The following is a 13,268-nucleotide window of genomic DNA, read 5'->3' as shown; positions in this document are numbered from 1 at the left end:
CCCTTTAACCGCCAGAGTCTGATATATACCTAAGACATTACATATCCAGCTCATTTCGCCACAGTCTGATAAATAAGACAAAGACCTGTACGGATATGATGGTCGTTCTTGTCTACGTGACAGCGTGATAAAACGGTGTCCGTCACTTTCTTTCCCACGGTGTTAAACAGTGACAGTTATTTTATCACGTGGATAAAGATGGATAAAGCTATCCATAATAGGCTGGCTGATTTGACCTGACAGCACATTTATAAGTCCCGTAACTATGCCAACCGTACTCTGCGTGGTACAATTAAGTACTGTCGGTGGCGACACGAGCACGCTCGATCAAAAATTGCTGGCGGTTAATAGGTTAAAAGAGGAAAAATTCACTGTCTTGGGTGGGAATCGAACCCACAACCACAGGACACGTACGTATGGTATTAAGAATAAGAATATTTTACCAATCAAATATTGAAATTGAAATTGAATAACAAAAAAGAATAGGGTGATTGAACAAATACATTTGCATGTAACTCCACTTAAATCATGATACATTGTCACTAGAATGGATGTGCTTATCCTAATCCATAAATAAAAGATTTAATCTAGAATATGTCAAATGATGCAACAAACTAGATTAGTTGCTTCTCTACCTGTACGATTACTTTGTAATAATGGTGATTATTCATTAATTATTTATTAGCTCGTTTTTTTTAAGTGTATAAAAATAACTAGAACGACTGTATAATTGAACAATCTTTGAGGTTAATTTTTAACAAGCAGAAACGTCTGAGAACGATGCTATTAAGCTTAGAATAAATTTAAAAGTGGAATGATTTCTGCCTTGGGTAGACTTGAACTCACGGCCTCTGGATCGATACTCCAGCGCTCTGCCAACTGAGCTACTAAGACCTCATCCATAACCAGCGAAGATCAATCAAGGCAGGAATTTTTCCACTTTTAATTTAATATTTGAGGTGTCAATTTGAATGAATTTCAATTTCAAATTTCAATTAGAACTGAAGTAACCATTTATTATTATCTACCAACACACATTTATTATCTACATTTATTAGTGTACCAACGTCCCTTCCTTTGGAAATGTCAGGCATGACATGTACGAAGAAAAATAAATTTATTAATAAAATCTGTATTTATTAACCCCCCATTACACCTACCTGCCTTTATATTCTGGTACTTTTTTGTACCTACCTATCAATAAAATTGTTGTTTTTAAGGTTTCTATACCTCATAATTTTTAATGAGTAACTTTTTGAAGACCTCCGTGCAATAAACAAATGTTTGATAATCTATAAATATCATCTGAACTTAAATTACGTTACATAAATAAATCCGTGTCCGAGAATTTAAGATCATTAAACCTATTTATAGAAAATATTTATGAGTGATTCTATATTTAATCACGTCCATTCTATTACAATTTTATTGCCTACCTTACCTGCCTACCTAATAAATTCATTTTCTTCGCCATGTTCGGAGCCAATAAGTTAACCTTACTGATATATAGATCAATATCACCAAGATTATTAATTACGTATTATTAATTTTCGTATTAATATTTCAATGACAAAGTCTAACTAAAGTATGCACTATGTGTTTCGAAAAGTGGATACCTACGGTAAAAAAATCTATGACAAACCTTCCTATAGCTGTTATTTTTGAAGTTACGAGCTTACGAGTGTAAGTTTCCTCCTTAGAGATTGTAAGTTTTATCCTCTTAAAGCCATACAAGAAAAATATCTAAACATTGCTTTATTTGAGAATCGAACGAAACAAAACAAATGCATATCTATTCTAAAAGGGTTCTTGACACATGTTGAATTTTATAACTAAATCAAGTTACATAGATAGAAAATGAGCAATTTATCACAATAAATTGAAAACTGAAAAAATATATGGGAATAATAAAAAAATACAAGACCAAGTTAAAAAAAAAATTAACTTCCAAATAGGAAAAAAATAATATCAATGACAATGGGTCCCATACAGACATTTGATCCTCAAAAAAAAACCTAATCCACTAATACCATTCATAAAGAAATTCAAATACCCTATTGAAAATGATTAAATAAGTACCTACAGGTAGGACCGTGAGCCTTAGGAGTTATTATTAGTTGTTTAGAGATATCATAAATATCATAATAATTATATGATAGAGATATTTCATTGCTTACGATTGTTTCAATGTTGAACAGTTGACCCAAGGCTTTTCTTATAAAATCAATTGACAAAATTATAAAGGGCTTTATTATACACTAATTAAAACGCAGTACTCGATTAACGCAAATAAGCTAATAAGAAAAACCTGTTAGATCATATTATGAAAGTGCCACGATATGTTGCATCATTGTCGAGTCTATTTACATTAGTTGACCACATATGGGGCATTATCTATGAAAAGGGACATTATTGTCGATGGCGCTTACGCTGCACAGCGTCGCGCGGCATTGTATTTATATCGGAGCATCGTTAATAATGGCGTAAGCGCCATCGACAATAAGGTCCCTTTTCATAGATAACGTCACATATTAATATTAATGAACTTCATTATATCCAGGGCATTTTTGACGCTACTTACAAATAGGCGCGTGTAGGTTTTAAAAGTCTGTCGCTATTTGACCAAACGTAAAGGAAAAAAGCGAGGCATGTTCAAAATCGTTGTTAACAGAGGTTTTAGTGACCATCACTACATAGTATAAAACAAAGTCGCTTCCCGCTGTCTGTCTGTCAGTATGTATGCTTAGATCTTTAAAACTACGCAACGGATTTTGATGCGGGTTTTTTTAATAGATATAGTGATTCAAGAGGAAGGTTTATGTATAATTTGTTAACCCGTGAGAAGCCGGGGCGGGTCGTTACTTAGTAATGAAGTTGACTTTTGAACGCCTTATAATAAGTGCGCCTGACAACATTTAACAAGCAACTATCTAATAATTAACTAAAACTTGCCAAAACTAAACGGACACCAGCCAGCCTATTATGGATAGCTTTATCCATCTTTATCCACGTGATAAAATAACTGTCACTGTTTAACACCGTGGGAAAGAAAGTGACGGACACCGTTTTATCACGCTGTCACGTAGACAAGAACGACCATCATATCCGTACAGTAGTGTTTAACTTATAATTGCTATTTTAACAACGGTTGATGAAACATAATTAATCAGGTAGAGTCTGTTCGGAAAGAGAAGAGTCGTGGAATGTATGGGGCCCGATACATTCCACGACTCTTCTCTTTCCGCACAGACTTTACTTACACTGATTTACCAAACAAGTAGGAAATTGTATTATATACGTACAACATGTTTATTGTAGAAAAAGTAGATTTAATATTGTTTATTCGCAGCTTTTAGCCTGGGTGATTTTTAGCGAGTATAATTTACAGAAAACTTTGTTATTTCAATTCGATCTCTTGAATTAGGAATAGGTACTTACCTACATAGATATCTAGACAGATAGAATACTCTTTATTGGGACACCTCAGTGAAGTATACAAAAGAGAATAACAATTGATTAAATGTAGAGGCAGACAACAGGCGGTCTTATCGCTAAAGAGCGATCTCTTCCAGACAACCTTTCGGTAGCGGAAACAGATAGGTAAATTAATCGGAGCGGAGCGTGATGAAACACTTGCCGTTTCTATTACAGTAGATCGACCAATATATCTACGATTGTTACTCGTTAATAATGTTGTATTTTAGTAGCCGTACCACGAGTTGAGACTTGACGTTTACGAGTCCATCTCATAAATATAGAGAGAATGCGATCGAGTTCACGCATTCGCTAACGTAAATGTAAAATACCAATCCGTTGTAGTCGTGAAGTTTTAAATCTTTGTTGCAACTTTGTATGCGAATCGTGCGCTCAAGTAGGGATATATCTTAGTCTAATCAAAGAATTATATTGACATGTCATAATTGATTTGTTACCGTAAATGTTACAATTATTGTGCCAGTAGGTTATACATTATAAATTCAGAACCATTTATAAGCACGTAAATTAATATGGTTGATTCAAGAACTTGTTAAACATGTGTACCTAATGATCTGTTTATGTTTTAAAGGGCCGTCAAGACATTTTATTAAATGGACACCTTTCCACAAAAATATTTACCTACATTTATTATTTGTACTTATTTCGAACTATTAACCTTTTGTTTATGGGATGATGATAATTATGTTGATTGATAAAATCTATCCTTTGTCCTCGGGCCTCAAACTATTGAAATGTAAATCATTATCATCAATTCATCAATCTTCTGATATTTTATGTAATTCGGATCAGCGGTTTACGCGTGAAGAGGTAACAGACAGACACCCTAATTTTCGCATTTATAATTTTACTAGCGACCCGCCCCGGCTTCGCACGGGTTAACAAGTTATACATAAACGTTCCTCTTGAATCACTCTATCTACAAAAAAAAGCGCATCAACATCCGTTGCGTAGTTTTAAAGATCTAAGCATACATAGGGGCAAACAGACAGCGGGAAGCGACTTTATTTTATACTATGTAGTGATAGTTTTTATTCCGAATTACGAGCTCTTTCGATCATCATGAGAAAAATCTAAACATTTTTATTTTTCTGGGATATAAATTCGGTTAAAATGTTATATTTTTCAAGACGGTAAAATATGTCAATATTATCAAAGAGTTAGGTACTGTAAGTAAATAAATTCTTTGATTGTACATACTCGTACCTACATTACGTATCAGACAGTTAATGTCTTCGAAATTGATTTTGCTCCTCCAATGCTATCGGACGAAAATTGAGGGATCAGCTACATTTGATGTTTTATTTACTTTCTATCAAGCGACAGGATCTTGGGGCTATTTTTACTGGAGAAATGATATTTTTGGGAAGTTATCCTAGCTATAACTGGTATAATATATGTTACTTGAATCTTCGTGTCGAATTTATTATGTTATTAAGCTTATCGGACATATAGTTGGCTCCTCTAAAATAAAATGTTATGCTCTCTAAAACAAGCCATGAATTCCACGTAAACTAAAGAGATGAATCGTGGAATGTATTGGGCCCCATACATTTCACGACTCTTCTCTTTCCGCACGCACGGACTGTATACGGATCAGGTGTTTCTAACGCAAAAAACAATGTATACGTGCTATTCGAGGTGTCGGGTCATTAGCGTCTTGTAAACCTCTTTTTAAAAAGTTTAATGCCCTGACCTTGCCTTGTATTTATATTTACGAGCAAGCGAAATTCGTATTAAGCAATCCTGAGCTGTTTGAAAAACGATCCCAAAATCCAAGACTCAGGGACAGAGATGTATGTAGAGTAAAACAGCAGTTTGTTAATTTAGCCCTGTACAACAAAAACTGTTTCATGATGTCAGGGAAAGTATATAACAATATCCCTTTAGAGTTAAGACTGTTACCTAAAAATCTGTTTTTACGTAAACTCCGACATTGGCTGATGGATAAATGTTTTTATAACTTAAACGATTTTTTTTAATAATTACATAACTTAGTTTGGTATTAATTGACATGTATGTATGACACTGAATAGTTGTAAATTCTAAAAAATTTTCATAATTTATACGTGCTGATCTTGTAATTTATTTAATTTAATTTATTTAATTTATTTATTTCAACTTGTAATAAAACTATTTGACATTCGTGAATTATTTCTTAACGTTGAATTTATTTATATTTTGTGTTGGCAATTGTACCATAATTGTTGTAATTGTAATATGTATATAGGTAATCTTAAAATGCTAGACTGTAAGTAAAATTTGCATGCCTACACTCTCGGCGAGATGTGATGTTCGATTTATTCAAGATGAATGTTACCACCTAATTTATGTACCACATTTCTGGCAAATAAACGATATTTCTATTTCTATTTCTATAAGGTGTTTAGGTGTTAGGTGGTAAGGTAAGGTGTACTTAAGGTGTAGCTTGACAATAGAGTCGTGTTCAGATATTTGTGAACGCCTTGGACGCTTATATATATCTGATGGCGACTATTCTAGTTCGTTGGTAGCAATGTATAACTTAGAATTCTTCTACCATAACGCGGCAATTTCCTTATTTACAATTAAAACTAGTTACGTTATCTGTGGCTTTAGTAATGAGAATTCGATAAATTTCGCTCCCGGAGATCCTCTTGCGTGGATCAAGTCACGCGCACATGTTATATTATATTATATCCTCCTAAGACCCAAAAAATGCCATTTGAATTTGAAATCAATTGTGAAGGAAATTGGGTCGAATTTCGTTTGTTTTGATATTAGACATTAGACGAAATAAAAGAAATGCAACTCAGGTACTACGTATATTAGGACGGTGGGCCTCACGAGGTTAATAAATATAAGAATTCGTAAAGATCTTTATCATAAGGATTTCTATGAAGAATCGATTGATTGCCCGACAACGGAGCTGACGAGGAAAATGAATACATATTAGTTATATCGAAATAATGAAGTGCAAGGAAAACAGTTTACCTGGTAGAATAAAAAGCGGATGAATGAATGATAAATTATAATAGCTGATATTAATAATTAAATAATTAATTTGGCATTCGTTTTTAATTTGTGTGGCTGTGCAATGTTAGATCGAACTAGCCTAGGTGTTTACGGAAGCTTGTTTATACAACTACGCAACCGAGTCAGCTGATAGACTCGTCTCTACGAGATAGGTATATTGCTCGACTTGGCGGGGGCACTGCCGTGCCCCCAGATGTACTACCAATTTTGATATGCGTACCAATTTTGTATACGGCGACCACTTTTTACACAGAATTAAATCCCTCATGTGTTTAAATTATTTAGAAATAAACCTCAAATATGACTTATAATTAAGTACCCGTACCCCGAGTCACTGACAGTGTTAATGTCGGCGGCCGATCGTAAGATCAGGCAGATCGTAATGTTCCTGTGTAATGTTTTGACGACAGTGACATTAAACCAATATATAGGTAGGATAGGTTCGTTAGGTTGCTTTAGATGCCCGAAGGGCAAACTGCCCAGAAATAGGAGCCCCGCTCGTCGACTCAGGGAACGGGTCATAGATTTTCACGTTTCACGATATGCCTAGGAATTTCACGATATGCCTGATCTTACGATCGGCCGCCGACATCAACGCTGATATACCAGGTGTGGTCTGTAATACGAGCAAATAATTAAAACATAGATTATACTCCTCAATTTAAAAGTCGCTGATCTAATGTTGGTCAGTATGAGGAGTACAGCATACAGTATATTTTTGGCTCGTATTGGGCCACACCCGGTATACGCTAACGTCTACGTAATTTACTTTCGCGCACTAATAGGTACGACAGTACGAGCGAGATGCATAGGAAGTTTCACGCTAACGTTTATGTCAGTGCTAAACTGTACGGCTACCATCAGTTTGGTACTGACATAAACGCCATCGAGAACGTAACTTACTTTCTATATATCTCACTCGTACTCGCATATTAGTGCAAGCGAGATGTATAGAAAGTAAATTACGTTCTCGATAGCGTATATGTCAGTTTTGACACTTTTGACACTGTCAGTGACTCGTGGTACGGGCTCTGGTGGTAGCCAAAAAGGTTTAAACATAACAACACACACAACATAACACACGTAACAATCGTATAAACATAAACATAAAGTCATGTCAATAGGTAACCTACAACACTACCTAATTCTTAACCTCTACCTATTCAGGATTCTCTAAAATTTTGAACTTTATTGCTTACACAAGACGGTCGATATTTCAACAAAAACTGTATTGAATTATGCACGAAAAATAGTCAATTAAATTCAATAGACACTTAGGTTATTTTTATAACAAGAGGCCGATTGTAATTGAGCAATTTGGTTACAGTTTTGATTTTATTTTGATAAAACCTTGACAATCTGTATCTATCTCACGCGCACGAATAAGTGTGAGCGAGATGCCTAATAACACGACTCATTGTATTCTCCTACACAAAATCAGTGTAACAAATTTAATTAAATATTAAATTAGAATGGGCCTCGATGTGATTTATATTATTGCCAAGTATCTAAAATCGTAGTAGAGGTGATGCTAAACTTGTTTGGCGACAAATTTGATGATGTAGGTATTGACGTCTTTATTTACTGATTCAAACTATAGTTCAACAGGTTACGAATTCGTAATAGGTAATATTACGCGAAACTCTGCGTAGGGGGCGCCACTCCCACAATCAGTCACAATCTAAGGGTCTACTACAAACGAGAGAGTCGAAATTTTGTTATCTAACCTCTCTATCACTTCAAATTCGAGCGAAAAAGGGGCAGATAGCTGAGTTTCGATTTCGCGTTTCCCGGTAGACTCTTTGTAAACAAACCGCCTTGATGTATCAATGTCATATTTGATTGTCTGTGAAAACTTGTCAAAATAAGTTTTTGTCAAAAATTTCATTTTTGGTACAAGCTTTTATCGCTGACTGTACTTTTCTTACGACAGACAACTAATACTCATCGAGACAATTCTAAAAACGCCCAACACAATTAGGTTGCGTTGTTTCATCACAGAGTTCTTATGGCCACCTCCTGTCTCCATCATCAGATCAGCTCGATGTACCATTGCATTGTCACCCGCATGTGTATGCAAAATTTCAGCTCAATCGGAAACCGGGAAGTGGATCAAATTTAACTTGCAAGATTCCATTACATGTTAGTTACATACGTCGACCTAATAAAAGCTTGTTAAAAACAGTACTCCCTACTAGCCTTAGCCCGCGACTGTCCTCTCAAGAGAGCTTAGCCAAGATGACAATGGTACATGGAATGGAATGGAATGGTGGATTGTTATGCCATTTAGGGGTCTAGCTAAATTGGGCATGCCATAGAGTAAGTATTGAACAACGAATTTTGCTAGGACCCTAAATGGCTCAACAATCGCGGAGCGTGATGGTACATACGCTAAACGAAAATAAAAATATGTATCAAGATGACAGATACTGAGAAAAGTCACGTAACTATTTCGTTACATTATTTAAGTTTTGATTAGCGTTTTCCATCAACAATTGTCATCCTCGCTAATGCCGAAAATCCGGGCAGCGTCATCATTGCAGTTGCAGTAATGCAGTTGGCAGTATAATATGAAACTGTTATAACTTTCATATATGAAAGTTAAAATCGGTGTTTTAAATACTATGCGATTATAATAATTAAAATGGTTCCACTCCTGCGGTTACCTTCTAGGTTTTATTACCTATTAGCGACCCGTCCCGGCTTCGCACGGGTAAACAAATTATACATCTAAACCTTCCTAAAGAATCATTCTATTGATAGGTGAAAACCGCATGAAAATCCGTTCAGTATTTTTTGAGGTTATTGCGAACAAACAAACACACAAACAGACTCAGCGGGGACGTTGTTTTATAAGGTGTAGTGATTTCCTTCCTAAATAACTCAGGATCTCAAGAACATTTCAATTCGAGATTATTACAAACGTGTTTATTTATATTAAAGTAAATAAGAATAAACGTAGGTACGTTTATTGGTAGGTAGGTATTATCAGAAAGCAAACACCGGCGCCGCTTGTGGTAATAATATCATTAACCCTGCCGCTGCGGGGTCGATTTTGAAAAAAATCCTAAAACGTAATAATCGACAAAAAAAAACTATTTAATCATCGAATTTTCTCACAAAATTTCAGAATTGCGGCCTGTAGAGGAGAACATCCGGATATAACGAAAGCATTTTTTCCCAAATTGAGACCCCCTTCATCTATCGCTCGGTCAATAAAAAAACATGTAAAAAATATTACCTATTTTTATTTTATTTAGGTACACTTACATTGTAAATCAATATATTTTGTAATAGAACACGTTGCAATCATTTTTTCTAGGCAATAAATTGGTAATCGTCTCGCAGATCTTCGTAACATTCAATTTAAGTTCCTAAATTGGTTATCGATTTGAATCAACTTTATCAATTTTATATTTCAAGTGGTAAGTTGAACCTCGTATGAAAATTATATTGATAAACTAAAACTCGCAAGCAAGTTTAGTGAATTATTACAAAGCTTACCTTAACTCTTTGATATTATTATGGAAAAAAAGACAGACGCACAAAGTTGTTTTCCAAGGAAAACTCATGTTATAAATATAAGACAGATTATTTCTCATGCAAATAAATTAATATAATACAGTTATTCTTTTAGTACTGAGCAAATAGAACTTATATATTTTATTGGACTTGTTCTGTTATTTGTACAAATACCTACATAATAATGTAAAAACAACAATGTTGCTAATGCTAACAAGTAAACATAAACATCTGTATGTTTTCAAAGATTCAGCTAAACCCGTGACAGTTAATTAAAACACATTTGACAATACACACAAGAAATGTCATAACAATAAAAAATAAGTACAATGAATATGTAAAAATGTAAGTCAATGTCTTTGTCTTCATTCAAATAAAAAAAAACTTAATATGTATTAGTTTTAACCTTTCGTATGCAAATAAGCCATTTATATAGCGATCTTGACAAATACATGTTTAAGTTGAATATCGTTCACTGATCAGCACCTAAGCATTGGTACTAAAAGTTAAACGCAAAACGAAATATTTTACACAGTAACGTATTACTAAATCGCAACTGTATCCATCAGCGAAATATTGGCATTGTCAACACAAAGGCAACCGAAGTGTTAACACACGACCGGCTATTTATACAAATACGACCCACTGACAGCGTCGTATGCATTCATTTGTTTGCCGGCGCGGCGCTCGATCAATCGTACATTCATTCACTTGACTAGTTTCCAATTGAACTACCAATTGAATTTAATTAGCGCGGTGAAGGGTTATTTCTGAAGATAGGTTATCTTGAGATTGGTTATAATGTTTGGTGTGAGTGTTGTGTATTGACAGTTTGTGTTACAAGTTTGTGATTGTTCTTGGTGAGTTATTTATTTTCTTATAACTTTTTTTTTGTTATAGTTTTCGAACAACAGTTACAACATAGGTTCAATATAGTACGGGAAATTAATTTTCATTGGATATTTTTGGAGTGATGTTACTGTTTTGTACTTGTAAAAATAAATAAAGCGTACGTTTAAAATAACAAGTTTCAAATAATTCACGCTTAAAATATGATATGTAATTTACTTTTTTCATTAAAATGACCTAAATAAATGCTTAATATTAACCGTAAATACAACAAAGTAAAATTACATTTATATTATTGCGATACATAACATTACCTTCTCAAATAAGTATGTATAGTGTGGTATAGTGTATACATTTCAAGTTGTAAAGTTGTAATCATTATTCCTAAATGTGTTATTCTATAAGCGTTTTCGTTTTTATTCCTTTCTGGAACAAGTTCCCTTGTTCATTTTCTCGTACCTTGTTTAGAGTATACACGGCACCTTTACCTCCTTTGACAGTGTTGTCTGTTTTCATTTATAATCTTAATCGAATGTTCAATCAAATCTTCGTAAGGGCCGGTACAGACGAACTGCAACCAAACTGCATGTTGTATGGGAACTGCACGCCGACGTTGCAGTTGGCGTGCAGTCCGTCTGTATTGGCCTTACAAATAATGGCGATGAAAATTCTATTTACGTTTATTCGAGGCCAGAACCGTTTATTTTTTGTTTGTTTTTATGACAAGACTGATTTGTTTTGATAAAGGATAATTCGCCAGTAACTGGCCACCTGTTAGAAACTGGCCATTATAAACTAAAAATGATTCTATTCACCTATAAACAGAATCCATTTTAGTATAAGGTGGCTAGTTATTGAAGGCTGCTTATACTAAAATGAATTCTGTTTATACTTAGGTGAATAGAATCATTTTTAGCTTAGGGTGGCCAGTTATTGGCCGGTGGCTCATTTATCTATGAAAACCATACAAAAATTAGCCCTTTTTAAATTCAACCAAAAAACGTGTGACTTCTTATAAGCATTGTTCGAATCGGGCCATATGTCCTCACTTCGAAGTTACGAGTAGGGATTCACATATTATTGGCTAGGCTAGGCCAACTAGGCCAGTAAATTTATGTAAGTAAAGTCATATTTTTCCTATAAAAATATTTGCTGGTGGCTCATTTCTAGCACTTACGGATTTAAAATATTTACAAACAACTAGGTATAGATAACAATATGTGTTCTGTTTTAAGACAGGTATTACAGTGCTTTTCATTCAATAGAGAATGTTTATAGGAACCTTAGCAAACAATTATAAACTTTAATACTGTGATAATACAGTGACAGTTTCTCTATCAAATTATACAGATCGCATTTTGAATTTGGCACGTCTATCTAGAACACGGGTCAAGGCTTTGTTATCAGGAGATATCAAAGAGTAAAGTTATTTCATACATACAAATACATATAACCACGGATTTCCACTTGCTACGATCCTGACATACCTCTTTCGCTTCCGTTCCTTTCAGAGCCCGTACCATGAGTCACTGACAGTGTCAAAACTGACGTTTATGCTATCGAGAACGTAATTTACTTTCTAATCTTTCTATACATCTCGTTTGCACTAATATGCGAGTACGAGCGAGATGTATAGAAAGTAAATTACGTTCTTGATAGCGTATATGTCAGTTTTGACACTGTCAATGACTCATGGTACGGGCTCAATACATTCATCATACACGCTCAAGTAAAAAGTTGTTGTCCAAACATACAATTGTTAACTGTTAGGCTAGGAAATCATAAATAAATCATTGTTGTTGTCATAGATGGTAGTATTTCTATAGATGTGGCCTACCGCGTGCCCCCGTAAGGGATAGACATAGATGACGTCACAAACCCGGGGATACCATATAGGTAAAAATTACCCCAATATTATCAAATATTGGGGTAATTTTAATCACGTTCGCGAGTTGTTCGCCTACGTAAGACGTAGCGGTAAATAAAATATCAGTGGGCCAATTATCTTTTTTCTTTTTTTTTTTATTTATTTAGAAAACAAACAGCCTTTTACAAATAAGTCTTACAAAAATTACTAAAAATAGGCCTAAAGTTTCATACGTTACTAAGTTGACTATTACAATGAAAAGTAAATAGGTTACTTAATTATAAATTACCCGTAGGTATAGATGTGAGTACAACACGCAAATAAAGTAAGAAAACAATGCAAAATATTTACTTGAAACAATTTTTCAATTACTAGTAAACAAAATATGCCGAACTTTGTTCTTAAAAACGGACAAACTATGAACAAAAATGTCTATATCATTAAGCGATTCATTATACATATTACAAGTACGCCTAAAGAAAGAATTTTTAGCATACTGTGTGCCACAGGAAGAAATAGA

The 13,268-nt window shown here is 34.3% G+C and overlaps 1 protein-coding gene across 1 annotated transcript in view; it reads left to right on the top strand.

Annotated features, from left to right (window-relative positions):
* Positions 1–10,698: 10,698 nt before the first annotated feature.
* Positions 10,699–13,268, top strand: part of LOC134649381 (alkylglycerol monooxygenase-like) — a 45,317-nt gene continuing 42,747 nt past the window's right edge. The window contains exon 1 of the mRNA XM_063504114.1: positions 10,699–10,892. The gene's annotated coding sequence lies outside the window, so the exon portion shown is untranslated. The remainder of the gene's footprint in view (positions 10,893–13,268) is intronic.

The sequence above is a fragment of the Cydia amplana genome, chromosome 7 (genome assembly GCF_948474715.1).
Source record: "Cydia amplana chromosome 7, ilCydAmpl1.1, whole genome shotgun sequence".
Classification (NCBI taxonomy): Eukaryota; Metazoa; Arthropoda; class Insecta; order Lepidoptera; family Tortricidae; genus Cydia; species Cydia amplana.
This window is presented reverse-complemented; position numbering and strand designations above follow the sequence as displayed.